Source organism: Canis lupus, chromosome 26 (genome assembly GCF_048164855.1).
Source record: "Canis lupus baileyi chromosome 26, mCanLup2.hap1, whole genome shotgun sequence".
NCBI classification, from domain to species: Eukaryota; Metazoa; Chordata; class Mammalia; order Carnivora; family Canidae; genus Canis; species Canis lupus.
Genome location: NC_132863.1, coordinates 43,554,460 through 43,581,942, shown reverse-complemented (window position 1 = coordinate 43,581,942; position 27,483 = coordinate 43,554,460). Strand labels below are relative to the sequence as shown.

General features: G+C 42.2%; 1 long non-coding RNA gene across 2 annotated transcripts in view; it reads right to left on the bottom strand.

The window, feature by feature from the left end:
* The window catches only part of LOC140618663 (uncharacterized), a 49,785-nt gene extending 24,867 nt beyond the window's left edge, over window positions 1–24,918 (bottom strand). Inside the window, exon 1 of one of the 2 annotated variants that reach the window (XR_012018728.1) lies at window positions 24,645–24,918. This is a non-coding gene — a long non-coding RNA (uncharacterized lncRNA). Of the gene's footprint in view, window positions 1–4,021; window positions 4,218–24,644 lie in introns of those variants that run through there. The other variant, XR_012018729.1, reaches the window with a different exon arrangement.
* Window positions 24,919–27,483: the final 2,565 nt, after the last annotated feature.

Here is a 27,483-nt window from a genome sequence, read left to right as displayed (position 1 = left end):
CCTCGAAACTCTTAACAACTTTGTGTTTTGTAAGTGAAGACTGATGGGGTAACAGCATGTTTGCACGAGTAGAGGAGACACGTGTGTGTGTCTGCTGCAGTTCCTATCTGCCTCATTTGCACACCGTTGTTGTGATACCCATGAGCACAGACTTCCAGCAGACCTACTCCACATGGGAGTCAGCAAGACTCCAAAGGAGTACAAGATAAGTACCTTACATCTATGACGGAATAAGCAGGGACATGGATAGCCTTGGGAGGCTGATGATCCTATTGGAACCAGAGCCTTCTTTGAAGGCAGAAAGAAGGCAATATTGTTCGAAGAAACACAAATGACCAAGGGCCCCTATTATATCTTTTCTTGCTTCCTTGCATAAGCCAACTGTTTATGCTGAAAATGGTGCATTGGAAGGAACAAGAAAGGGAGGGGCACTCCAGAGCTCCTTTTCTTTCCAGTCTTACTTACTCATCAGTAGCCGAAGGTAGACCATGTTAGACGAATGCTCAGGTCTCAAAAAATTAGACACAGACAGTTGAGCTAGCTTCGTGCCGCGTTTCGACTGTTCCAGTAGGAATGAGATGCATGTGCACAAGTGAGCTACAAAATACAAATTGTGTAATTTTGGTAATTCTGGAGAGGAGTTAAATGCTCTTATATTTGCATTTAAACTGGCATTGCATAAAGTAAAGATAAGCAGTAAAATTCATGCTCACAATGTAAAATTGAGGTTTTCCTTAGGATAGTACATAGCGAATGAAAGATACCATGATCAGTTAAGAGTCCTCAGAATAAAGGGAAAGCTTTATATTTCAGTACCTTTAACAGCATTCCCCGGCCCCCTGCCACCTTTTGAACAAGACCCCTCACATTTTCATTTTGCACTGGCCCCGGTGGATTACACAACTAGAAATTGTCGGTGATGGAGGGCGGGTGGTGGTTGTCGGTTTGCACCACTTCAAAATTGTTGAGCCTCTCGTAAGCAGCTGTGCAAAACAGGTTGCTGAGTGAGGGCTTTTCAAAGTCTATTATGGTGAACATCCTCTGCCTTCTCAGCATCCATTTGTTCATTTTTCAAGTTTCTTTTGGCAAGCCTTCCTCCTTGCTTCCACCGTGTGCTTGGGGAGGGTGCCTCAGCTCCCAGGTGGAGCAGGACCTGGCGTGAGGTCAGTCACCAGCTCTTCATCTCTCAGCCTTAGTGACTGGTTCAGGGATGCAAATCATAGCTGGTGGATCGCAAGGAGCCTGAAGAGGGGCTCCTGGGAAAGAGGCTCTCCTTCATATTTGAACCTAGAAGCAAGTTCCAGTCTCCCGCTGTCTTGCCATTACATGTAGCCTGAGAAGCCCATTTATTGAGATGGAGGCAAACCAAGATTTGGTGACAATGTCCGAATTATTTATAAAATTGAGCCCAGAGCCACATCTACCCTTTTAAGTTATACAAGCAATAAAATCTCTTTGCGTCTCAGCTAGTTTTTTTCTTATCACTTGTAACCAAAAAGAATCTGGATAAATAACATGTGTTAGATCATGGAGTCAAAGTGCTCTTTGAATTTTTATAGTTTGTACAAATAAGACAATAATGGAGATGTACTAGGGTAATTTTTTTTTGAGACATTAAGTTTGTAATGTTTTTTCTTCTCTTTGTTTTTCCCATTCAGGTAGGGAGAAGGTTTTAGGTTTTCTTTCTTTGGGGGAGGTCTCTGATATTGCACAAAGCAGGAATTGTGTGAAGAACACTTTGTTCTCCCAGTTTCCTTCTTTCTCTTTCTTTTCTTTTCTTTTCTTTTCTTTTCTTTTCTTTTCTTTTCTTTTCTTTTCTTTTTTTCTTTTCTTTCTTTTCTTTTCTTTTTTTTCTTTTCTTTCTTTCTTTCTTTCTTTCTTTCTTTCTTTCTTTCTTTCTTTCTTTCTTTCTTTCTTCTTTCTTTCCTTCTTTCTTTCTTTTTTTTTTTTCAAAGCCTAAGTTAGCCAAGGATCACACACTGGCCTTCATAATGCCTGAAAGGCACTTCCGTAGACCTGTATAGCATTTTAGAGATTGTGCAATTTCACCTAAGCATGTGATTTCTGAAATCTCCAGGAAACTTATCTGGCAACTCTGATCCTAAAATTCTCCTAAGACAACTCTGGGCAGGTGCTGAGGAGCAGTTGCCTTCTTTCCATGGACCATGTGGTCTTCATTTTGCTCACTTGTGGCTGGGTCCTGAAGCCATTTGACTTGTGGCTGCTGGCCAAAGCCCCCTCAAGAATGGGTTGGAGGAAAGGAGGAATTCTAATGGGAGAAATTTTAAAAGAGATGAAAGGATTTACCCAGATTTATTTATTTATTTATTTATTTATTTATTTATTGGAAGAAATTTCATAGGCTGGGGCAGGAGAAGGCATTTGTTCTCATTGGGATCCTGAGCAGGAATCGTGAACCTTGTTCTTTGGAAACCCTCCCCAAGGTCTTAGGGAGGATGGTCATGTTTACTCAAAGGGGCAGTGTGGGCTAGGCAGGGGCTGTGGGCATCCCAGAGATGCCTGGTGCTATACTTGGTGTGGAAGAGGCAGAGTGGGTGAAGCTCAAGGCAGGAATGGTCTATCTGGCAGCAGCTATGGTGGACAGCTAGCCAGACTCAGGGCAGCTTCCCAATTGGTGCTGGAAATTTCCTAGGCCCTGTGCATGGTCCTAAAGGAGCAGGCAATGGTGTGGTTAATGGTTGTGGTTTTAGTGAAAAAGGAAGAATAGTTAGGGCTGAATTTCTTACCAGCCCAAAAGAATGAGGGCTTCGATCCAAAATCAATTGATGGCAAATAAAGAGATGTAATGCATTCGGCATATCTAAGCTTTTGGAGGGCAAGCAATTAAAATGAACCCCTTGGGGCCCAGACTTGAGCATCAGACTTATGTTGAGATCTCAGTTTTTTTCAGTAACAAGCTCTGTAGTGTGGGCTAGTTAGTCCTTCTGTGACCAGGCTCCTCATTGGTTATCTGGAGTTTGTAGCACCTGCCTTGTGGTAATTCAATGTTTTTCTTTTTTCTTTTTTCCTTTTTCTTTCTTTCAAAAGAGAAGTTGGTGGTGGGAAGAGGGAGAGAGAATCTCAAGCAGGCTCCATGCTCAGCATGGAGCCCAACACCGGATTTGATCTCCTGACCCTGAGATCATGACCTGAGCTGAAATCAAAAGCTGGACGTCTAACCACTGCGGCACCAAGGCGCCCTGCTTGTGGTAATTCTGAGGGTTAAATGACTCAACAAGGCCGAAAGCACTTAGCACAGGTGCCAGCACATGGACTCTCTGTGAACAGGACTAGTTTTCTCCTAGTCCTTATTCATATATGTATTTTTATGTTTTTATGTTTTTACATTTTATTTTGTTTTTAAAGATTTTGCTTATTTATTCATGAGAGACTGAGAGAGAGAGAGAGAGAGAGAGAGAGGCAGAGGGAGAAGCAGGCTCAATGCTGGGAGACCAATGCGGAACTTGATCCCGGGACTCCAGGATCACGCCCTGGGCCGAAGGCAGGCGCTAAACCGCTGAGACACCCAGGGATCCCCTTAACGATTTTTTAAAAAGATTGTATTTATTTATTCATGAGAGACACACAGAGAGAGGCAGAGACATAGGCAGAGGGAGAAGCAGGCTCCATGCATGAAGCCTGATGTGGGACTCGATCCCAGGACTCCGGGATCATGCAGATGCTAACCTCTGACCCTGCCAGGCGTCCCTATTTTTTTTAAAAAAGATTTTATTTATGTATTCATGAGAGAGAGAGAGAGAGAGAGAGAGAGGCGCAGAGACACAGGCAGAGGGAGAAGCAGGCTCCATGCCGGGAGCCCGACATGGGACTCGATCCCGGGTCTCCAGGATCATGCCCTGGGCTGAAGGCAGGCGCTAAACTGCTGAGCCACCCGGGCTGCCCTGTTTTTACATTTTAAAGATAAGTTTTGTTCATGTTTAAAGTAGATGTGATGTTTTGAGAGACGTGCACATCATGAAACCATCACTACCATCAAGCTAGTACACATCCATCACCTCACCTCCTCAGTCACCTTTGTTTTGGTGGTGAAAACACTGAAGATCGGGATCCCTGGGTGGCGCAGCGGTTTGGCGCCTGCCTTTGGCCCAGGGCGCGATCCTGGAGACCTGGGATCGAATCCCACGTCGGGCTCCCGGTGCACGGAGGCTGCTTTTCCCTCTGCCTATGTCTCCGCCTCTCTCTCTCTCTCTCTGTGTGACTATCTTAAAAAAAAAAAAAGAAAACACTGAAGATCTACCCCCTGCAGACTGCAAGCATACAGTACAGTGTTATCAGCTATTGTCACCATGCTCTACGTTAGATTTCTAGAACTTTTTATTTTATCTACGTGAGTGAAGCTTTGTGCCCTCTAAGAAACATCTCATTTTCCCCCAACCCCAGCCCCTGGTAGCCACCATTCTGGCCTTTGCCTCTGTGAGTTCGACCGTTTTAGATTCCACGTATCTGTGAGATGATGCAGAATTTGTCATTTTGAATCTGTTTTATTTCACGAAGCAAAATGCCTTTAAAGTCCATCCATGTTGTTGCACACGGTAGGGTTTCTTTTTTTTTAAGGCTGGATGATACTTCAGTGTCAAGTACACAATTTTATGAAGCAGTTATCTCACTGCTTTTTCCATATAGTGTATGAATTTTTCAATGTTGCTGGACAGTTTTCATAACTGTTTCAGTGAATATGTGCATAATGCTTCTCTGAATGGAACTAATAACAATAATAATAAAAGTGATCGAGTTAGTCCTCAGTCATAAGCAATGTGCTTTGATTAGTGATAAATCACTTTGAATATATCATCTCAATCTTTAAAATACTACTGGTTCATTTTCATTACACTTATTTTTGGAATTATTGTCCTCCATGGCATGTTAGAGGGGTTCTTCTGCTTGTATTTCTTTAACGCCTTTCTGTCTCTGGCTCCTTTCCCTTTGGCAGGCAACAGTATCTAGCTAGAATTTAATAACATTGTTCATTCTTATGTTTATTTTTGGGTTTACTGTCTTCTCATGATTTACATGGCAGGCATTTCCCTGACTCACCACTGTCTGGTCTCCTTCACTTCTGGACACACACAGGAGGATCACGGTCCTCTGTCGTCTTGAAGTCGGGCATGGTAATGTGATCTGTTTTGGCCAATGAGATGTGAGCCGAAGGCACAGTTGACACTTAGATGGGAAAGCCTTCAGTAGTCATTGCTCAGCTCTATAACCAGTGACTGTAGAATCACATATTGACTTGGCGGGTGTCTGTTGGCTGTAGCCTGGGTTCATAGGGGATGGTGGCATTAGAGAGGGTGGCCTGGATGGTAGTGAACCTTAATCACTCAGGGAATGAATTTCTAACGTGTAATGATATAGAGAATTTGGGATTGTTTGTTTCTGCCATGCAACTCAGCATATCCTAATACAGCAAGTGGTACTGTTTTTGCATTTTTAGGAAGGCATATCCATTTTCCATTAAAATAATTCCTTATTTAAGTTTAAAAAGATGTACTTTTAAAAATGTTAAGTCAATTTTTTAAAAAAGATTTTAAAATCTGTCTCATGACAGACAGAGAGAGGCAGAGACATAGAGGGAGAAGCAGGCTCCATGCAGGCAGCCTGATGTGGGACTCGATCCTGGGACTCCAGGATCACGTCCTGGGCTGAAGGCAGGCACTAAACTGCTGAGCCACCCAGGGATCCCCTTAAGTCAATTTTTTTTCCAACATACTTGCTCTAAAATTTATTTATTTATTTATTTATTTATTTATTTATTTATTTATTTATATTTTTATTGGAGTTTGATATGCCAACATATAGCATAACACCCAGTGCTCATCCTGTCAAGTTCTCCCCTCCATGCCCATCACCCCAGTCACCCCATCCCCACAGCTGGCTGCCCCTTGTTCATTTCCCAGAGTTAGGTGTCCCTCATGTTCTGTCTCCCTCACTGATATTTCCCGCTTATTTTCTCTCCTTTCCCCTTTATTCCCTTTCACTATTTTTTTATATTCCCCAAATGAATGAGACCATATAATGTTTGTCCTTCTCCGATTGACTTACTTCACTCAGCATAATACCCTCCAGGTCCATCCACGTTGAAGAAAATGGTGGGTATTTGTCATTTCTAATGGCTGAGGAATATCCCATTGTATACATAGACCACATCTTCTTTATCCATTCATCTTTCGATGGACACCGAGGCTCCTTCCACAGTTTGGCTATTGTGGACATTGCTGCTAGAAACATCGGGGTGCAGGTGTCCCGGCGTTTCACTGCATCTGTATCTTTGGGGTAAATCCCCAGCACTGCAGTTGCTGGGTCGTAGGGCAGGTCTATTTTTAACTCTTTGGGGAACCTCCACACAGTTTTCCAGAGTGGCTGCACCAGTTCACATTCCCAACAAGAGTGCAAGAGGGTTCCCCTTTTTCCACATGACAGGGATGTCCACTCTCACCACTGCTATTCACCATAGTACTGGAAGTCCTAGCCTCAGCAATCAGGCAACAAAAAGAAAGAAAAGGCATTCAAATTGGCAAAGAAGAAGTCAAACTCTCCCTCTTTGCGGATGATATGATACTGTACATAGAAAACCCAAAAGACTCCACCCCCAGATTGCTAGAATTCATACAGCAATTCGGCAATGTGGCAGGATACAAAATCAATGCCCAGAAATCAGTGGCATTTCCATACACTAACAATGAAACTGAAGAAAGAGAGATTAAGGAGTCAATGCCATTTACAATTGCACCCAAAAGCATAAGATACCTAGGAATAAACCTAACCAAAGAGGTAAAGGATCTATACTCTAAAAACTATAGAACACTTCTGAAAGAAATTGAGGAAGACACAAAGAGATGGAAAAATATTCCATGCTCATGGATTGGAAGAATTAATATTGTGAAAATGTCTATGCTACCCGGGGCAATTTACACATTTACTGCAATCCCTATCAAAATACCATGGACTTTCTTCAGAGAGTTGGAACAAGTAATCTTTAGATTTGTGTGGAACCTTAAGTCAATTTTAAGACAGGTTGTAAACCGATCTGGCAATCACCGTGGAGATGCTAAGATATAACTGAAATTTGGGAAAAGCAGGTTTAATGTAAAATAGAGGAAAATACAGAATGCCCAAAGAAGTCTTGGCCTAAGGACGGATGAGATTGTCTTCAGCCTCAAGCAGTTGGTGAAAACAATGACAGGGAGAAAAGCGGTTGAGTCTGGTTACAGGTTTGAGGAAGGAGAAGTAGTTTCAGGTGATGTCTGATGTGATGTGATTTTATTGAAAATACTAAGAAGGATTAGATGTATGAGCATAGATATAAATATAACTTTCTTGGCAAATGCTTCCAGACAGACATCCACTGGGCTTTTCTACTATCCTTATATAATTGTGTTTGATGTGTTTTTTTCCCCCTTATTTGGATGGAGGAGAACACCATTCTTCAAAATGGCGGCCTCAACATGTCCAGAAAGGGCCTTATGTCCCTGGCTCTTGGAATCAAACCCAGGTATGGTGACAAATGTAAGCCTGTTGAATCAGAAGGGGAAGATTTATCCCAACATTCTGGATATGGGCAGCATGGGATGATATTGAACAAAATGACCCATGAAGGTTTTCACTTTTCTCCCCTCCTCACCCAATTATTGTTTTGGGTGAATCATTTCTGCTTGCGCAAGTTTTAGCCAAGCTGCCTTAGGTAATTTTTACATAATATTTATAAAACCTTCCTGTAATTGTGACTCATGGTCATACTTCTACTCAGAATTTTGTTAAAGCCAAGCATTTCAGAGAGAAAAATGCCCAAGCGTCGTTGAAGCCTTTCAGAGAATTCAGTTAAGAGAGGCAGGACAGCCAAGGCCATTGCTTGTTGCAAATGACCTTAGTCACCAGAGCCCCAGTGACAGAGATGCTGATTATATTTCTTTTTTTTTTTTTTTTTTTTTTGGTATTAAGACAGGCATGGTATATGCCTGTCAAAATATTCAAATACTATCCAAATATATAAAGCAGGGAGTGCACGTTTTCTTGCCTCCTCTTTTTCACTTTGCAGATGTGATGACTCTCAGCTCTTTAGTGTGTATCCTTTTAGGCCTTTATATATGAACACATACCATTTTTATTAATTTAGCTGATTACAAATATGTTTTCCCTAAAGTACTGCTTTAGGGTTTGTATTCCCCATCGGGTCACTCCACTAGTGATGTTGTGCCCTTCTCAGGGTGTTTGTCTGCAGGCCCATGATGTCCACTTGCCCTCATTAGAGATGCTGATTCTATCACCCAGGACTCAGAGGAGCTGTCTGATTCTTCCAGTGTATAGGAACTATTCCTCCCTGTATCTAAGAAGCGATGTGGGTGGAGAAACTTTAAGATCACATGAATATCCCTTTTCTTGTCCACATTTCCCCCTACGTATAGCTTTTGTTTTTTTTTTAATATGAAGTATGGTTTATTATTGATGTTGCATTTTTGTGTAACAGTTCTTAATAAAATTTGTAACAATTTTGTACTGTCAACAGGGACCTTTACAAAATATGTTGTGAGTTATTTGTAAAAGACTAATTCCATATTATTATTTAAAAGTATATTTGAATTTAAAATTCTTTAGGAATAAGTTGGAATAACTCCTATGTAATATATCATTAATAGCATAGTTGCTTTTTACATAAATCTTATTACTTAAAAAATTTTTTTAGAGTTTAAAAAAATTTAAATTCAATTAATTAACATATAATGTATTATTGGTTTCAGAGGTAGAGGTCAGTGATCCATCAGTCTTAAATAATACTCAGTGCTCATTACATCACATGTGCTCCTTAATGTCCATCACCCAGTTACCCCACCTCCCCTCCAGTGAACTTTTGGTTGTTTACTATGATTAAGAATCTCTTATGGTTTATCTCCCTCTCTGATTTTGTCTTGTTTTATTTTTTCTTCTCTTCTCCTATCATCTTCTGTTTTGTTTCTTAAATTCCACATATGAGTGAGATAATATGGTAACTGTCTTTCTCTGATTGACTTATTTTGCTTAGCATAATATCCTCTAGCTCCATCCATGTCATTGAAAATGGCAAGATTTCATGTTTTTGATGGCTGAATAGTATTCCCTTGTATGTATATACCATATCTTTAGCCATTCATCTGTTTATGGACATCTAGGCTCCTTCCATAGTGTGACTATTGCAGAAATTGCTGCTATAAACATTGAGGTGCAGGTGCCCCTTCGGATCAGTACATTTGTATGTTTGGGGTAAATACCTAGTAGTGTAATTGCTGGGTTGTAGGGTAGCTCTATTTTCAACTTTTTGAGGAACCTACATACCGTTTTACAGAGTAGCTACACCAGCTTGCAATCCCACTAACAGTGTAAGAGGGTTCCCCATTTTCTGTATCCTCTCCAACATTTGTCATTTCCTGACTTAATTTTAGTCATTCTGACCCTTGTGAGGTGGTATCGCTTGTGGTTTTGATTTGTATTTACTTGATGCCCAGTGATGTTGAGCATTTTTTTCATATGTCTGTTGGCCAATTGTATGTCTTCTTTGGAGAAATGTCTGTTCATGTCTTCTGCCCATTTCTTGACTGGATTATTTGTTTTTTGGGTGTTGAGTTTGAGAAGTTCTTCATAGATTTTAGATACTAGCCCTTTATCTGATGTGTCATTTGCAAATATCTTTTCCCATTCCATAGGTTGCCTTTTAGTTTTGTTGACTTTTTCATTTGCTGTGCAAAAGCTTTTTATCTTGAAAAAAATCCCAATAGTTAATTTTTGCTTTTGTTTCTCTTGCCTTTGGAGATGTGTCTAGTAAGAAGTCGCTGCATTTGAGGTTACAAAGGTTGCTGCCTGAGTTCTCCTCTAGGATTTTGATGGATTCCTGCCTCACAGTTTGGTCTTTCACCCATTTTGAGTCTATTTTTGTGTATGGTGTGAGGAAAAGGTCTAGCTTCATTTTTCTGCATGTGGCTGTCCAGTTTTCCCAACACCATTTGTTGAAGACTATCTTTTTTCCATTGGATATTCTTTCCTGCTTTATTGAAGATTAGTTGACCATAGAGTTGAGGGTCCATTTTTGGATTCTCTATTCTTTCCATCGATCTATATGTCTATTTTTGTGCTAGTACTATGCTGTCTTGATGATCATAGCTTTATAATAGAGGTTGAAGTCCAGAATTGTGATGCCACCAGTTTTGATTTTCTTTTTTCAACATACCTTAGGGTATTTGGGATCTTTTTTGTTTCCACACAAATTTTGGGATTATTTGTTCCAACTCTGTGAAATAAGTTTATGGTATTTTAAAAGGGATTGCATTGAATGTATAGATTATTCTAGGTAGCATAGACATTTTAACAATATTTGTTCTTCACCAGTCCATGCACACAGAAGGTTTTTTCCATTTCTTTGTGTCTTCACCAATTTCTTCCATGAGTGTTCTATAGTTTTCTTTTCTTTCTCTCTTTCTTTCTCTTTCTTTCTTTCTTTCTTTCTTTCTTTCTTTCTTTCTTTCTTTCTTTCTTTCTTTCTTTCTTTCTTTCTTTCTTTCTTTCTTTCTTTCTTTCTTTCTTTCTTTCTTTCTTTCTTTCCTCTCTCTCTTTCTTCTTTCTTTCTTTCTTTCTTTCTTTCTTTCTTTCTTTCTTTCTTTCTTTCTTTCTTCTTTCTTCTTTCTTTTTCTATAGTTTTCTGAGTACAGATCCTTTCATCTTTGGTTAGGTTTATTCCTAGGTAGCTTATGGTTTTGGGTACCATTGTAAATGGGATGAACTCCTTAATTTATCTTTCTTCTGTCTCAATGTTAGTATATAGAAATGCAACTGATTCCTGTGCATTGATTTTATATTCTGCCACTTTGCTGCATTCCTGTATGAGTTCTAGCAATTTTGGGGTGGAGTCTTTGGGTTTTCCATATAGAGTATCATGTCATCTGCAAAGAGTGAGAGTTGACTACTACTTTGTTGATTCAGATGCCTTTTAATTCTTTTTGTCGTCTGACTGTTGAGGCTAGGATTTCTAGTACTGTGTTGAACAGCAGTGGTAATGGTGGACACTCCTGCTATATTCCTGACCTTAGAGGAAAAACTCTCAGTTTTTCCCCATTTAGAATGATATTTGCTAGGGGCTTTTCGTATATGGCTTTTATCATATTGAGTATGTTTGCTCTATCCCTACTACTGTGGAGAGGTTTAATCAAGAAGGGATGCTGTATTTTGTCAAATGCTCTTTCTACATCAATTGAGAGGATCATATGGTTCTTGTCCTTTCTTTTATTAATGTAGTGTATCGCATTGATTTATTTGTGGATATTGAACCACCCTTGTAGTCCAGAAATAAATTCCACTTGGTCTTGGTGAATAATCCTTTTAATGAACTGTTGGATCCTATTGTGTAGTCTTATGGTAGAAATTTTCTATGGCATTCATATTCATTGAAGATATTGGTCTCTAATTCTCCTTTTGAATTCATGTCTTTGTCTGGTTTTGAGACCAAGGTAATGCTGGTCTCATAGAACAAGTTTGGAAGTTTGTCTTACATTTCTATTTTTTGAAACAGTTTCAGAAGAATAGGTATTAATTCTTCTTTAAATGTTTGATAGGATTACCTGAGAAGCTGTCTGACCATGGACTCTTTTTCTTTTAAAGATTTTATTTATTTATTAATGAGACAGAGACAGAGAGAGAGAGAGAGAGAGAGAGAGAGAGAGAGAAACACAGGCAGAGGAAGAAGCAGGCTCCATGCAGGGAGCCTGATGTGGGACTCAATCCCAGGTCTCCAGGATCATGCCCTGGGCTAAAGGCAGCACTAAATCACTGAGCCATCTGGGCTGCCCATTGATTTTTAAAAATATTTTATTTATTTATTAATGAGACACACACACACACACACACACACACACAGAGGCAGAGACACAAGCAGAGGGAGAAGCAGGCTCCATGCAGGGACCCTGATGTGGGACTTGATCCCGGGTCTCCAGGATCACACTCTGGGCTGAAGGAGGCACTAAACCACTGAGGGCACCTGGGCTGCCCTTACCCTGGACTCTTGTTTGTTGGGAGATTTTTGATTACTGCTTTAATTTCCTTGCTGGTTATGAGTCTGTTCAGGTTTTCTATTTCTTTCTGTTTCAATTTTGATAGTTTATACATCTCTAGGAATGAATCCATTTCTTCCAGATTGCTTAATTTGTTGGCATATAGTTGCTCATAATATGTTATTATAATTGTTTGTATTTCTTCAGTATTGGTTGTGATCTCACCTCTTTCATTCATAATTTTATTAATTTGGGTTCTTTCTCATTTTTTTTGATAAGTCTGACCAGGGATTTATTTATTTATTTATTTATTTATTTATTTATTTATTTATTTATTTACCAGGATTTATTTATCAATCTTACTGATTTTTTTCAGAGAACCAGCTTTTAGTTTTGTTGATCTGTTCTACTGTTCTTTTGGTTTCTATTGCATTGATTTCTGCTCTAATCTTTATTATTTCTCTTCTTCTGCTGGGTTTAGATTTTATTTGCTGTTTTTTCTCCAGCTCCTTTAGGTGTAAGGTTAGGTAGTGTATTTGAGACCTTTCTTGTTTCTTGAGAAAGGCTTGTATTGCTATATACTTCCTTCTTAGGACAACCTTTGCTGCATTCCAAAGGTTTTGAACAGTTGTGTGTTCATTTTCATGTGTTTTCATGAATTTTTAAAACTCTTATTTCCTGGTTGACTCATTCTTTTTTCAGTAGGATGCTCTTTAGTCTCCATGTATTTGAGTTCTTTCCTAATTTCCTCTTGTGATTGAGTTTAAGTTTCAAAGAATTGTGGTCTTAAAATACGCAAGAAAATGATCCCAGTCTTTTTGTATTGGTTGAGACCTGATTTGTGACCCACTTGTGATCTATTCTGGAGAATGTTCCCTGTGCCCTGGAGAAGAGTGTGTATCCTCTTGCTTTAGGATAGAATATTCTGAATATATTCTGAATGTATTTGTGAAGTCCATCTGGTCTAGTGTGTCATTCAAAGCCCTTGTTTTCTTGTTGATCTTCTACTTAAATGATCTGTCCATTGCAGTGAGTGGGGTGTTAAAGTCCCCTACTATTATTGTATTACTATCAATGTGTTTCTTTAATTTGATTATTAATTGACATATATAATTGGCTGCCCCCCCCATGTTAGGGGCATAAATATTTACAATTGTTAGATTTTCTTCTTGGATAGACCCTTTATTATATAGTGCACCTCTTCATCTTTTCATTACAGTCTTTGGTTTAAAATCTGACTTGTCTGATATAAGGATCACCACTCCAACTTTTTTTGAGGTCCATTAGAATGATAAATGGTTTTCTGCTTCCTCACTTTAAATCTGGAGGTATTTTTGTGTCTAAAAGGAGTCTCTTGCAGATAGCATATTGGTGGGTCTTGCTTTTTTTTTTATCCAATCTGATTTTTTTGTGTGTGTCTTTTGATTGGGATGTTAGCCCATTTACACTTAGAGGAACTATTGAAAGATATGAATTTAGTGCCATTATATTACATGTAAAGTCACTGTTTCTGTATGTTGTCTCTGTTCCTTTCTGTTCTATGTTACTTTTGGGCTCTTTCTTTGCTTAAAGGATCCCATTTCATATTTCTTGTAGGGCTGGTTTGGTAATCACAAATTCTTTTAGTTTCTGCTTGTTCTGGAAACTTTTTATCTCTCCTTCTATTTTGAATGAGATCCTAACTGGATAAAGTATTCTTAGCTGCATATTTTTCTCATTTAGCACTCTGAATATATCATTTCAGTCTTTTATGGCCTGCCAGGTCTTTGTGAATAGGTCTGCTGCCAATCTAATATTTTACCCTTTTAGGTTACAGACCTCTTGCCCCGGGCTGCTTTCAGATTTTCTCTTTGGCTCTGAGATTTGCACATTTCACTGTTATATGTTGAAGTATTGACATATTTTTATTGATTTTGAGGGGGGTTCTTTGTGCCTCCTGGGCTTGGATGCCTGTTTCCTTCCCCAGATTAGGGAAGTTCTCCACTACAATTTGCTCCAGTATACCTTCTGCCCCCCATGTCTTTCCTCTTCTTCTGGGATCCCAATTATTCTATTATTGTTTCACTTTATGGTATCACTTATCTCTCAAATTCTCCTCTTGTGATCCAGTAGTTGTTTATCTCTTTTTCTTAGCTTCTTTATTCTCTATCATTTTGTCTTCTGTATCACTAGTTCTCTTTTCTGCCTCATTTATTCTAGCCATTATAGACTCCAGTTTTTATTGCATCTCATTAATAGCCTTTTTGGTTTTGACTTGATTAGATTTTAATTCTTTTATTTCTTCAGAAAGGGATTCTCTAGTGTCTTCTATGCTTTTTTCAAGCCCTACTGCTATTTTTATAATCGTTATTCTGAACTCTAGTTCTGACATCTTACTTATGTCTAAACTGATTAGGTCCCTGGCAGTCAGTACTGCCTCTTGTTCTCTTTTTTTGAGGTGAGTTTTTCTATCTTGTCATTCTGTCCGGGGAAGAATGAAGAGCAAGAAAACAAAATACTAAAATGGCAACAATGGCCCCAGAGAAATATACACTAAACAAATCAGAAGAGACCTGAAACTGAAAAAAAAATGAAAGAAGAGAATAGGGGCCCCTGGGTGGCTCAGTGATTGAGTATCTGCCTTTGGCTCAGGTTGTGATCCCAGGGTCCTGGGATCGAGTCCCACATCAGGCTCCCCACAGGGAGCCTGCTTTTGCCTCTGCTTATATCTCTGCCTCTCTGTGTCTCTCAAGAATAAATAAATAAAAACCTTAAAAAAGAGAGAGAATATAATAGAACAGAATAGAATAGGTGAATAGAATCAAGCAATATAATGGATCCTGTGTCTATTTTGGTCTATTTGTTAGGAAACTAGATCCCAAACTTGTAACAAAAGAAATACATATATGTACTCAAAAACTAAATACAATGAAAAGATAGAATGTAATTGCAAAAATGAAATTAAAAGACAAAATAGGAAGGAATATAAACAGGTGAACAGAACAGAGAAATGCATTATATCCTGAGTGTATTTTGGTTGGTTTGTTAGAAGAAACTACATCTCAAAATTGTAAAGAAAGAAAAAAATATACAAAAATAAAATTAAATACATTGAAAGAATACAATGTGATTGTAAAGATGAAAATTAAAGACTTTAACAAAACACAAAACAAAACAAAACAAAAACAAAAGAAGAAAAAAAAAGCAAAATAAAAGTTAATATGATCAGAAGGGTGAAGAGAACAGAGCTATACACTATATTCTAGGTGTATTTTGGTCTTCTAGAAGAAACTACATCCCAAAATTGTAAAGAAAGAAAAACATACACATACACACACACAAATATAAAATAAAATATAATGAAAGGGTAGAATGTAACTGTAAAAATGAAAATCAAAAAATATTTTTTAAAACCTTGTTGACATAAGAAATTAGTTGAAAAGGAAAGAAGTAAAAAAATTAAATGGAAAGACTAAAGAATGGTGGGGAAAACCCCCATGAATTCCATATGCCGTATTCCCCTAGCGCTGGAGTTTTGTAGTTCTCAGTGATGGGTAGACTTAGTCTTGGCTGGATGTTCTTTGCTGATCTTCTAGGGAGGGTCCTGTTGCCTTGAGTCTCAAGTGTCTTTGGGCAGAATTGCACCATCCTTGCCAGGGGGCTGGGCTAAGCAATCTGCTCCGGATTGCTCTAAGTGGCTTCCCCCACCCCCCACATTTAAAAAATTTAAGTGCAGTTTGCCAACATGTAGTGTAATGCCCAGTGCTCATCCCATCAAGTGCCCTCCTCAGTGCCCATCACCCAGTTTCCCCATCCTCCCACCTACCTCTGCTTTTGCAACCCTTTATTTCCCAGAGTTAGTAGTCTCTCATGGTTTGTCTCCCTCTCTAATTTTTCCCACTCAGTTCCCCTCCTTTCCCTTATAATTCCTTATATTATTTCTTATATTCCACGTTTGAGTGAAACAATATGATGATTATCCTTCTCTGAGTACCTTATTTCACTGACATAATACCCTCCCTGAAGGCTTTCCCCAGAACTTTAGAGGATGAGGTGAAAAAGGCAGCCTCCCAATCTCCAGTCCCGCAGCCGAGAGCTGGGGCCCCACTCCTTAGTGCAGCCTTAGGGAAAAGCAGTCCAGCCCTCCTGTCTCCCTGGTCCCCATCTGCACTCCATGCTCACCCAGCCTGTGACCTAAGGTGTCTATCTCAGGCACAAGACCCTGTCTTGAGTCTCTAAGCCCCGCAGACTCCTGCAGTTCACTCCTTGCACGGCTCCGCCCCGGGGAGGAAGGGAGGGTCTCCCCGGTTTTACCACTTGCTGGGCCCCTGCTGGGAGACCGATCATGCAGACTGCACCCCAGTTCGGGGTCTGTGGCCACCCCAAGCTGAGAGCCTGCTCCTGGGCTCGCTGATTGCAGCTGGCTTCCCCTGCCACACGCAGGTACCCCTGGTCTCCCTGTGACCCTCTGGGGATCCTGAGACCATACTGTCCCACTGGGATTCCCCCCCCTGCTTTGCTGCCTGAGCGCCTTTGAGGCAGGGACGTCCCTCACCCGAGCAGACTTCTGAAATTTGTGATTTTGTGCTCAGCTGCTCTTCCCCTTTCCAGTGCCGGCTGCTGAGGCTCCCTCGCCCTGCGGTCTCTCTTCCCATGGGTCGCTGTCACTTCTCCATGCCTCCTACCTTGCAGAAAGTGGTTGCTCTTCTAGTTGCAGAGTTGCAGCTATTCTTTGCTTAGGTCTCAAGTTGAGTTTGCAGGTGTTGAGCATGATTGCATAGCGATCTAGCTGAGTTCCTGGGACCAGAGGAAGCTAAGGTCTCCTACTCCTCCACCACCTTGGACTCTTCTCTAGATGTCGCTTTTTTAAACCATTTTTTGCTAGAACTTCTCTTCAAATGCTGCGAAAATGATGGTTTTACAAATCTGCCACTTTCTCCGCACTGACCAGTTGGCAGTTACCATTCTACTGTAAATTTATTTAGCTTTATTTTCTTTTTAAAACTTTTAAAAAATGATTTTATTTATTCATCAGAGAGACAGAGAGAGAGAGGCAGAGACACAGGCAGAGGGAGAAGCAGGCTCCATGCAGGGAGCCAGACACCGGACCGATCCCTGGTCTCCAGGATCATGCCCTGGGCTAAAGGTGGGGCTAAACCACTGAGCCACCCAGGCTGCCCAAGCTCTATTTTCTATCAGTGTCCATACTTTTTTTGCATCTTTCCCAATGGTTTGTAATTCATTACTATACTTAATTATTTTGGTGCTCAAATTGTCCCAGATTTGGCCAATGGGAATTCCTTCTTTTGACATTCCCCATCATTGTTTCAAGCATGTTATTATTTTTTGGCATAAGATTTTCCAGGTTTAGCTTGTACCTTCCCTGTTCTAGTTCTGAAGTTACCTACTTCTTTGAGGACCTCTGGTTTCTTTCTTGAGGAATGGTTTTAGAGACCAAGATTTGGGTTGGAGATGTGTGCATTGCCTCTGGGCTGTCTTTGCTTCTAGGCCCTTTCAGCAGCCCATTTACACACACATGCACACAAACATACACTTTAGAAATCATGAGTTCTTATCCATACCTCCAATTCCAGGGCACCCTCACATAGTTCTTTGTCTTCCCTCATTCTGTATTTATATCTCAAATTGGTACATCTTTCAAAGTGAAAGGTGGTGATAATAATCGTGATGCATGAGGCAAAACAGATAATCTTGGAGAAAGTGGGGCATATGATCCTTTAGTTCACTAATTCAAGCCCTGTCACAACCATTAATATGCCCTGTAGCCTTGTTGAAGTCCTTGAGATATTCCTCAGCACCGTTTCCTTGTATTTTTTTTAAGATTTTATTTATTCATGAGAGAGAGAGAGAGAGAGAGAGAGGCAGAGACATAGGCAGAGGGAGAAGTAGGTTCCATGCAAGAGCCCGATGTGGGACTCGATCCCAGGACCTGGGATCACAACCTGAGCCGAAGACAGATGCTCAACTGCTGAGCCACCCAGGCGTCCCATCCTTGTCTTTAAAATAGGAGTATCTTACTCTCTGTGATTCATTTTGGGGGGCTCAGGCAAGAAAAATGTAAAGGCCCCTTTAAGACATACCATTTGCAAAAGCACACACAAGCATCGGGAGGTGTCACCTCTGCCTCCTGGACAACTGTTACAGCTGCCCAGAGGGGCTCCCTTCTTCCGCTCTTGTTACTCCTGTGGCCCATTCTCCCAGAGGTTCCTAATAAAACCTTCCGTGGCTTCTTGTTGTCACGAGACTGTCAGCTAAGTCACTTCTACCATCCAAAGGCTCTGCACAGTGTGCCCGTCCTCCAGGCCGGCCTCTCCACACGCACTCTTTCGCCTGAGCTCCAGCCCCACTGACCTCCTCTCCCTCCGCGGCCCAGGCCCCTCTCAGGTCAGTATCTTTGCGTGGCTGGCACCTCCCCTCCTCTCTGGTTTTATCGTAAAAGTCACTTGCTCAGAACAGCCCTTCTCTGTCCCCCTTGTTAATGTGGGTGTGTTGGAGCTTGCCTGTCTGGCTCAAGAGAGTGGATTATTAAATTTTCAAAAACATTATAAGCTGTTAGTCAAGTGTAGTCACTATTAAAGATAAAGTTATATAGGGGCGCCTGGGTGGCTCAGTCGGTTAAGCATCTGTTGTCTGCTCGAGTCATGATCCTGGGATCCTGGGATCGAGCCTCGCATCAGGCTTCCTGTTCAGCGAGGAGTCTGCTTCTCCCTCTACCCCTCCCCGCTGCTTGTGCTCTTTCTGTCTCATGCTCTCTCTCTCTCTCTCTTAAATAAGTTAAAAAATAAAAAAATAGTTATGATGAAGCAAATTGCATTAAAAACAAAGAGGATGGGATGCCTGGGTGGCTCTGTGCTTGGGCATCTGCCTTTGGCTTGGGTCATAATCCTCAATACTTGGGATCGAGTCCCACATCAGGCTCCTTGCACGGAGCCTGCTTTTCCCTCTGCCTCTGTCTCTGCCTCTCTCACTCTCTCTGTCTCTCATGAATAAATAAATAAAAAATCTTAAAAAAATCTAATTATTTTACCACATTTGGGTATTTCCTGTGATCTTGAGGTTACGCAGTGCTCCCATTCATGTGGTGGAGCTCTCACATAATGGCGCACTGCTGCACACCTTCTCCCAAGTCCTTGTCCCAGGATGCCATGGTGGTAGCTTGACTAACAGCTTATAATGTTTTTGAAAATTTAATAATCCACTCTCTTGAGCCAGACAGGCAACCATGATGTGAGGGTATTTACACAAAAGAAATGGGAAAACACTCTGAATTAGGGCCTCCCCTTGTCCCTAAGAGAGCTGGTGGCTAAACATTTATTAGCATGCCACCGTCCTCATCCAGTCACTTTCAGTGGTATCAGCTGGCTTATTTCCATAGTTCATAATATCTTCTTGTTTATTCATTTGGGTAAGATCCAGGAGAGCGGGGTCCTTCTCTGTCATCTCTATGGTCTGTTCCCTGCACCAAGTGCAGTAATTGGGATGGGTAGGTCCTCACACAATTGTTTGATGTGAGAACTGGGGGTTGCAGGTAATAAATGCTCCAGGCATTCAGGAGGCATTGGTCACCAGTGCCGGGTGCAGTCATCATAGGCTTCCTGCAGGAAGGGGGCCTTTTAGCTGAAAAGTCAGCTCTTAATTAAGAAAGAGGAGGGAGTTGGGATGCCCAGCTGGCTCGGTTGGAAGAACATACGACTCTTGATTTTGGGATCTTGAGTTTGAGCCTCCCATTGTGTGTAGAGATTACTAAAAAAATCAATGAATAAACTTTTAAAGAAGAGAGGGGAGTTGCTCATAGTTCAAAATCAACTCAGGGCGACTTGAGTTCTACTGGGAGTCTCAGGCTGTTTGAAAAAGTAGCTTGGTTTTCAAGGCAAACTTGATTTTTTTATTCCTTCCCTCTAGATGAATTCAGGGTGTTAAGCAGAAGGATTTTCATCTTGCATTAGAGCACAAATGCCAATAATTATAAACAGAAATGCCTTTAAAAATATGGCCTTTTAATGCACCTGTTGAGCTACATTTTTCTTTTATAGCACACAAAAGACTTTGTCCATTTCATTTTAAATGTTAAGGAGCATCATGGGGGGTTACTAAATGAGTCATTAGCCTGCCCCTTACGGAGTCTGGAGCCATGAATGTGGTACCTGCTAGATGGTTTTTTTTTTTTTAAATCTGTAGAGAACATGTTAATAGCTGTTTGATACATCAGCAGAGTGGAGGCATTTTTACCTTAAAACCAGAAAGTTATGTTCAGTTGTGTTCGCCCGGCGCCTTCACCCACAGAGGAGTGTGCCCCGTGACCCTCAGGGTGGGCAAACCACAGGGCAGGATGCAGAGGGCTCTGGAGTGCAGTCCTGACTCCGCTTCCTGCGTGGCCTGGGAAGTGGACCTCAGCTCTCAGAGCCTGTTTCCTCACTACCGAAGGTGGGAGATGGCAGCTGCCACGCAGAGCCGTGGGACTTGGTGAGATTTGCCCTTGAAGCTTCCAGCGCGGTGCCCAGTGGTTCCCTTCTGTCCTTCCCTCTTCTCTGCAAGGTTATCAGCTCCTGCTGCATTGCTAGCTTTGGTGGTCCTTGTTTGGTGACCATGCAGCGTGACTTACAAAAGCATCTTGTCCCTGTGATCACCAGCAGCCCTGGGAAGACAGTGGGGCAGGGGTGGTCTGAGTTCCCTCCTCCTTGAGGGCAGTCCGCCTCCAGGTCTACTTGGTTCTACATATCAGATGTCATGCGTGGGCTTCCCGCCGTAGGAGGTGAGGATTTAGCTTTCTTATCCTGCTCCATCACCCCGTGACATTATCATTACTATAGATTTTTTTTTTAAGATTGTATTTATTAGAGAGAGGAAGAGAGGGAGAAGCAGGTTCCTTGATGAGCAGGGAGCTCAATATGGGACTCGATCCCAGGACTCTGCGATCATGACCTGAGCCGAAGGCAGATTCTTTACTGACTAAGCCACCGCGGTGCCCCCATTACCACAGGTTTTTAACCAAAATTCTATTTGATGTATGTTATGATTAGATTAATACTGGTCACATTGGAAGGTACCTTCTTTGCCCTCATTCCTGTACCCTCCAACACAGCTGGTTTTGTTTGCAGATTAATTCCAGCAGAGGAATTGTCGCCCCCGAGAAATGAATTCCCGGTAAGGACTTTCAGAGAAAAGCACAAAAGTGAGGTTCTTGTAAACAAAAGCTCAGGGAGACCCAGGAATGCCCCTGGGTCACAAGACGGCAAGTGGATCCTCAGGATCCTGAGAGTGACATTACCTGGCTCAGTCCACGAGTTAGCTGACTTTGGGCGTTGGACGAGAGGGGGGGATGCTGCAGGTTCCAAAGGACAAAGGGATGTTGTGTCTCAGATTTAAGCATCTTTGTTTTTAAAGGACTTGCCTGGGCCAGTGGTTTGTACCTGCCCAGGGTGGGTCTGTTCCCGGCACAACACGTACTGGATGTGGGAGCGACAGGCACCTGGCATGAGGAGCAGCTTTGGGAGTCAGAACACCGAAGACTGAACTTCCAAGGCTTAAATGGCTAATGGCTCGTGTGACACTTTCACTGGGTAGGACAGCCTGACCTTTCATTTTGGAGGGGAGTGTATAATTATTAAGTTTTTTTTTTCTTTTTTCTAGGCAGCTACAATCACTTCTTGTCCCATTTAATGAAATTAACTCTATTGTATGTGTACTGAAGACCCAGTCATCCCATCATGGAAATGTAAGGCCAGACAGAGTTGGGTCTTTTTCATTTCAAAAGTTTAGATTTATCCCTTAAAAAAGTGTGTCCGTCTTACCGAAAGTTGCTTTTGGATATTAGGTAAACACTTTAGACTTCCGGATTTGATTATTTTCTTTTCTTTAAACAAATGCTAGTTTTTCCTTTTTAAAATGGTTTAGCCTTTCAAATCCTTGAGCAATTCATTTTTTTTTTTTAATCACGAAATGATTGAGGCCCTTTCCCCCGCCCTGTCTTACAGATTGTATTATTGCGCCATAGGGGAAACAGCTCAGGCTTCTTGGCTTTGGCATCAGTGAAATGCGGGTGATTGCTGTGTGGTTTCGAAGATGCAGTTAAATTAGAGGAGCAAGTGACATCACCGTCTCAGATCTGTGTGATCACAGTGACTGGCACAGAGTCAATTCCCAGGAAGCAGTGGCTATTTTGGGTGGTGTTGGGGATGATGCCCAGTTGGTGGGTGGTATCCTTCAGGTCCGAGTGCCCCTCCATCTGATCCTGTAACCTAAACCCTTGGCAAAGGATGACATATGCTTCCTGACCAGGTGTTGGTCAGTCAGTGGTTGATTCCTAGAACTTGTGTCATTAAAGCATGTGGCACTCGCTGGGTCCCCTTTTGGGCATGGTTCCTTAACCTGCTCCGTGCCTTAGGTTTTCTGTCTCTAAAAGGTGGATAATAAGCAGTTTCTTCATTCAAGGGTGTGAAGGGAATGAAACAAGCATGAAATTGAATAAATTGGTACATTGAAAGCACTTGGAATGGTGCCTGGAGCTCAGCACGCTCTCAGTAAATATTAGTTCCCTTCCTGCCTCGATCCTCACAGGGTGCCCTGGTTCCTGACTGCACAGCCCGGCACAAAGTAGGTGCTTTAGAAATTGCAAATATTCGTGCTAACAAGCATTTCCTGAGTCAAGTGCTGGCCCTGCCCGAAGAGAGAGCTTGTGCTAACTTTTCTTTTCTTTTCTTTTTTTTTAAGATTTTATTTATTTATTCACGAGAGACACAGAGAGAGGCAGAGACACAGGCAGAGGGAGAAGCAGGCTCCATGCAGGGAGCCCGACGTGGGACTCGATCCCGGGTCTCCAGGATCACGCCCTGAGCTGAAGGCAGCGCTAAACCGCTGAGCCACCCAGGCTGCCCCTAACTTTTCTTTTCAGCAAGAGAAGCTGCTATTTGGTCTCTACATAGATAAAAAGTTACAGATGCTTGAGGAGGTGTTGCTGGCTCAGAGGACAGCAGGAAGGTGGAGCTTTTATTGGACTTAGCAAGGCTGCCCTGACCTTTGCAATGTAGAGCTTAGAGGAAGGCAGACCAACCAGCATAAGAAGCCCTGGAACCTTCTGGAAGGGAAAGGGTTGATCACACAACTGCCTGTCCCTGGGACTGAAGTTAAGAAGACCTTCTAGGGTTGGGCTCCCACAAAGATCCAGAAGCAGGGAAGAGAAAGGGTCCCAGGAGATAAAATAGCTCTGGGGGTAGTATTGCCAGATTTAGTGAATAAAAATATATCTCAGTAGAACCATCTCATTCATTCCCTATGCAGGGTTGCAAGATAAACGATGGATAATTTTTTATTATAAATATGTCCCCTTCAGGGCAGCCCCGGTGGAGCAGCGGTTTAGCACCGCCTTCAGCCCAGGGCGTGATCCTGGGGACCCTGGATCGAGTCCCACATCAGGCTCCCTGCATGGAGCCTGCTTCTCCCTCTGCCTGTGCCTCTGCCCCCCTCTCTCTCTATGTCTCTATGAATAAATAAATAAAATCTTTAAAAAAAAATGTTCCCTTCAATGTTTGGGATCTACTTATATTGAAAAAGTGTAAGTTTATCTGAAACTTAAATTGAACTGAGTACCCCCTACTCTTTTAATCTAGCAACCTGCAGAGTGGGTGAGTGGAAGGACCCCCTGGGGGTTGGGTCTACCATGGAATTGGGAGTTACACTGAAACGCTGGGTTTAGGTTGCTGTGGGAGGTCTGTGCCCTAAGAATTTGCAGCTCGAGTGGGGTTAAGGGGTCTGGTCCCTGATGCAGTGGGGATCTGGGCCACTGGGGGATGGGGTACAATGTTGGTGGAGTGGGATTCCACACTGTGCCATCCTTGGTCCTGAAGGAGCTGCATCTAATTTGTTCTTGGAGATAGGCAGGAGCAGAACTGACCCTTCTTCCCTCCCTGGCACGAATGGAAGTAGAGGGTGTTGGAGCATCTTTGGGGGGGCGGTCTGGACTTCCTGTCGGTACAGGTAGCTGGGCCCCAGAACGTTGTGTTCTGGGACAGCCTGCCTGCACAATGTCTCATGTCATTTGCCTATTTCCTGGCAGGTTTACTTTTTTTAAAACAACTTTATGGAGATGTAATTTACATACCACAGAATTTACCCATTTTAAGTGTACTGTCAGTGGTTTTCAGCAATTTTACTGAGTTGTGCAAGGAGCTGTTTTTACTCACAACATTTCTGGCATGAAATGTATGGGTTTCTCCCCCACACCAAGCAATTTGCCAACTCTCTGGACGCCTCCTTGGTGTCCTGCAGTTCAATTCCATTCCGACACGGACTAGTCGGGGTTAGGAGGGACCCTCACGTTAAGGGCTCACCCACAAGCCTGCCCTCAGGTGAGATGCTGGATATAGGTCTCAGGTTGTCACCTGCACTTCTGACTGACCAGCTGTAAGTTGGGGTTCCCACAGCCCCCTCCTCGGGTCAGATAATGCTCTAAAATGACTCAGGAAAACACTTTACTTACTATTACCGATTTATCACAAAGGGTACAGCTTCAGAATACACAAATGGAAGAGATACCCAGGGCAGGGTATGTGGGAAGGAGCACGTGCCACCCTCCCAGGTCCTCAGTATGGTCACCAACCTCCCTGAACCCCCGCCACTTACGGGTTTTTATGGAGGTTCCATTATGTAGGCAGGACTGAGTGAATCAGTGGTTGTTGGTGTGATAACTCAGTCTCCAGCTCTTCTTTCTCTCCTGGGGTTGGGGCTGAAACTGCCAACTCTGTGATCATGCCCGTGGTCTATCTGGCCACCAGCCCTCATCCTGGAGCTATCTTGGGGGTCCCCACTCCCACCTCCCACCAGCTCATCTCACTAGCATGCGATATCCATTCTCATCACTCGGGAGATTCTAAGGACTTTAGGAGCCTGTGCCAAGAACCAGGGACAAAGACCAAATTCCAGTCTTTTTATTATGTCACATACAGTCGCATCATAATCCAGTGTGAGGGTGTTTTTGTCACCTCATTCAGATCTACAGTTCATTCTGTTCCTACCCCTAGCTCCACACAGCCACTACTCTATTTTCCGTCTCTATGACTTTGCTTTTTCCAGGTGTTTCATATGGATGTAATTGCACAAGCTCTAGTTTTGTGTGTCTGGCTTCTTTCACTTGGCATTCTGTTTTTGAGGTTCATTTGTGTTGTAACTGTGGTTCATTTCTTTTTATGCTGAGTAATATTTCACATTTTGTTTATCCCTTCAACGAGTCAGTGGGCATTTAGGTTTTTCCACTTTTTGGCTATGATATATAGTGCTTCTAGAACATTTGCATGAATAATCTACTTATTTTAATAATGGTTGAACTATGAATGTGAGTTGCAACGGGTGAGGGGAGCTTACCAAATGGAAGTGATATTTGAGGAAACAATGGTCCACTCATTTTCTTTTTATATTGCTCTTTTAAAAGGTAAGATACTATTTATATTTCTCTTTTTAAAAAGATTTATTATTTTAGAGAGAGAGAGTGCTAGTAGGAGCAAGGGGAGGGGCAGAGCGAGAAGGGGAGAGAATCCACAGCAGACACCCTGCTGAGCACAGAGCCTGACGCTGGGCTCACTCCTATGACCCTGAGATCGTGACCTGAGCGGAAACTAAGAGTTGGATGCCCAACCGACTGAGTCACCCAGGTGCCCCTGTCTACTTATATTTCTGTCTGATTTGTAAGACACGTCCAACCTGATTAGTGTTGAGTACTAAGGCCCAGAAAGGTCAAAGCTTTCGCTATTGGTGTTTTGAAACCAAAGTCAACACTGGGGGGTGAGAAATAAACTTTTTAGCAAACTATGTGAGCCCTTGAATGTCTGAAACAAAGCACTAGGAAACCAAACTTGTAGGACCACCCAGTTAAAAACTTAATCTTTTCTTTTTTTTAAAAAAAGATTTAATTGATTGATTGATTTAGAGAGTATGTGCAAGTGGGTGGAGGGGCAAAGGGAGAGGGAGAGGTTCTCTAGCCAACTCCCCACTCAGAGTGGAGCCAAATGTGGGGCTTGATCTTTTGAGCCCGAGATTGTGACCTGAGCTGAAATCAAGAGTTGGATGCTGGAAAAAAAAAAAAAAAAGAGTTGGATGCTGAACCAACTGAGCTACTCAGGCACCCCATTCAGTATCTTTCCTATCACATGTATTTGTATTTATGCATAAACTCTTTAAACAATATTTTATTAGCTTAAAATGAATGCACTGTGAATTGCATAATCTTACAGTGAATGCACTATGGAGTTACCTAGGAATTAGCTGATATATTTTATGGGAAACAAAAGAATTGCAAAGTGGGTCATGCAGATGGAGCCCCTTGAGGAACCCGCTGAGAGTACTTGCATCAGGGATGTAGACTGTGGACAGTGGCTGGTGTGCTGACTTATTTTGGAAGTAGCACCCAGTGTGTTTGTGTGGGACCCGCTGTCCATCTCATAGTCCCTGTGGTGGGCTGGGGGTCTATCCAGGCCTGAGTGAAGGCGCTGGCCAGCAACTGATTTGATGGTTGGCATATGATTTAAGTTAGTTGACTCGAAGTTCATTTTCTTCTTTTTTTGGGTGGTGGGACATGGGTAGAGGGACTATGGGGGAAGAGAAGCTGGTTTTCTACTGGAGGAATGAGCTTAGAGAGTAGAGCCTCATGCCGTTGGGCCCACCATGTGAAACAAACCTGCCTAAGAAAGGAGTCAAAGGATAGGAAATTAGTCTCAAGGTACAGAGATCTCTGATGACATCATTTCAGTGTCTAGAAGTAGCAGGGCCTGAATTCTTTCCTCCCTCTCTCTTTTTTTTTTCTTAAGCCAGTATGAGATGAATTTTTGTTGCTTGCAATTGCAAGAGTCTTGACTCTGCTTATGTTTGGAATAAATAGAGGTCATCAGAATTTGATTTTTAAAAATGAGAGTAACATGCTGTCTCTTGTTCCCAAGTGCTGTGGAGCAAAGTCTGACCTTTCTTAAATTTTTCTGGCTGAGCTTTAGACCACGCAAAACAATTTGTTTGCCATTGCTTCCTTCTTTATTCCTTTGTCAGGGAGGTGATCTGACACTGGGAGGGAAGTCTGGAGCAGTTTCGGATCCACTTGGCAAAGTGTTCCTTATTACTTTCTTGGCCTCCTTCTCCACTCAAGGATGGCTGGTGAGAACAAGAGCCATTCATTCACCTTACAGAGAAAAACCGAGGCACAAAATGGCAAAGCCATTGGGTCAATGAGACACAGTGAAGAGATCAATCAGCCTGGAGCTGTGCGTTCTTCTCTTGCAAACTTTCACTTTGAAAGAGAATCCAGACCTTGCTTGTCCAAGAGCAGTCCCTACACCTGCCACCAGGCTTCATGAAGACAGGGTTGTCATATTCAGTGTTCCTTCCCCAGCGCTGGGTATGGTAGCTGGTCCGTATTAAACACTCAACAAGGGGCACCTGGGTGGCTCAGTCAATTAAGCGTCTGCCTTTGGCTCAGGTC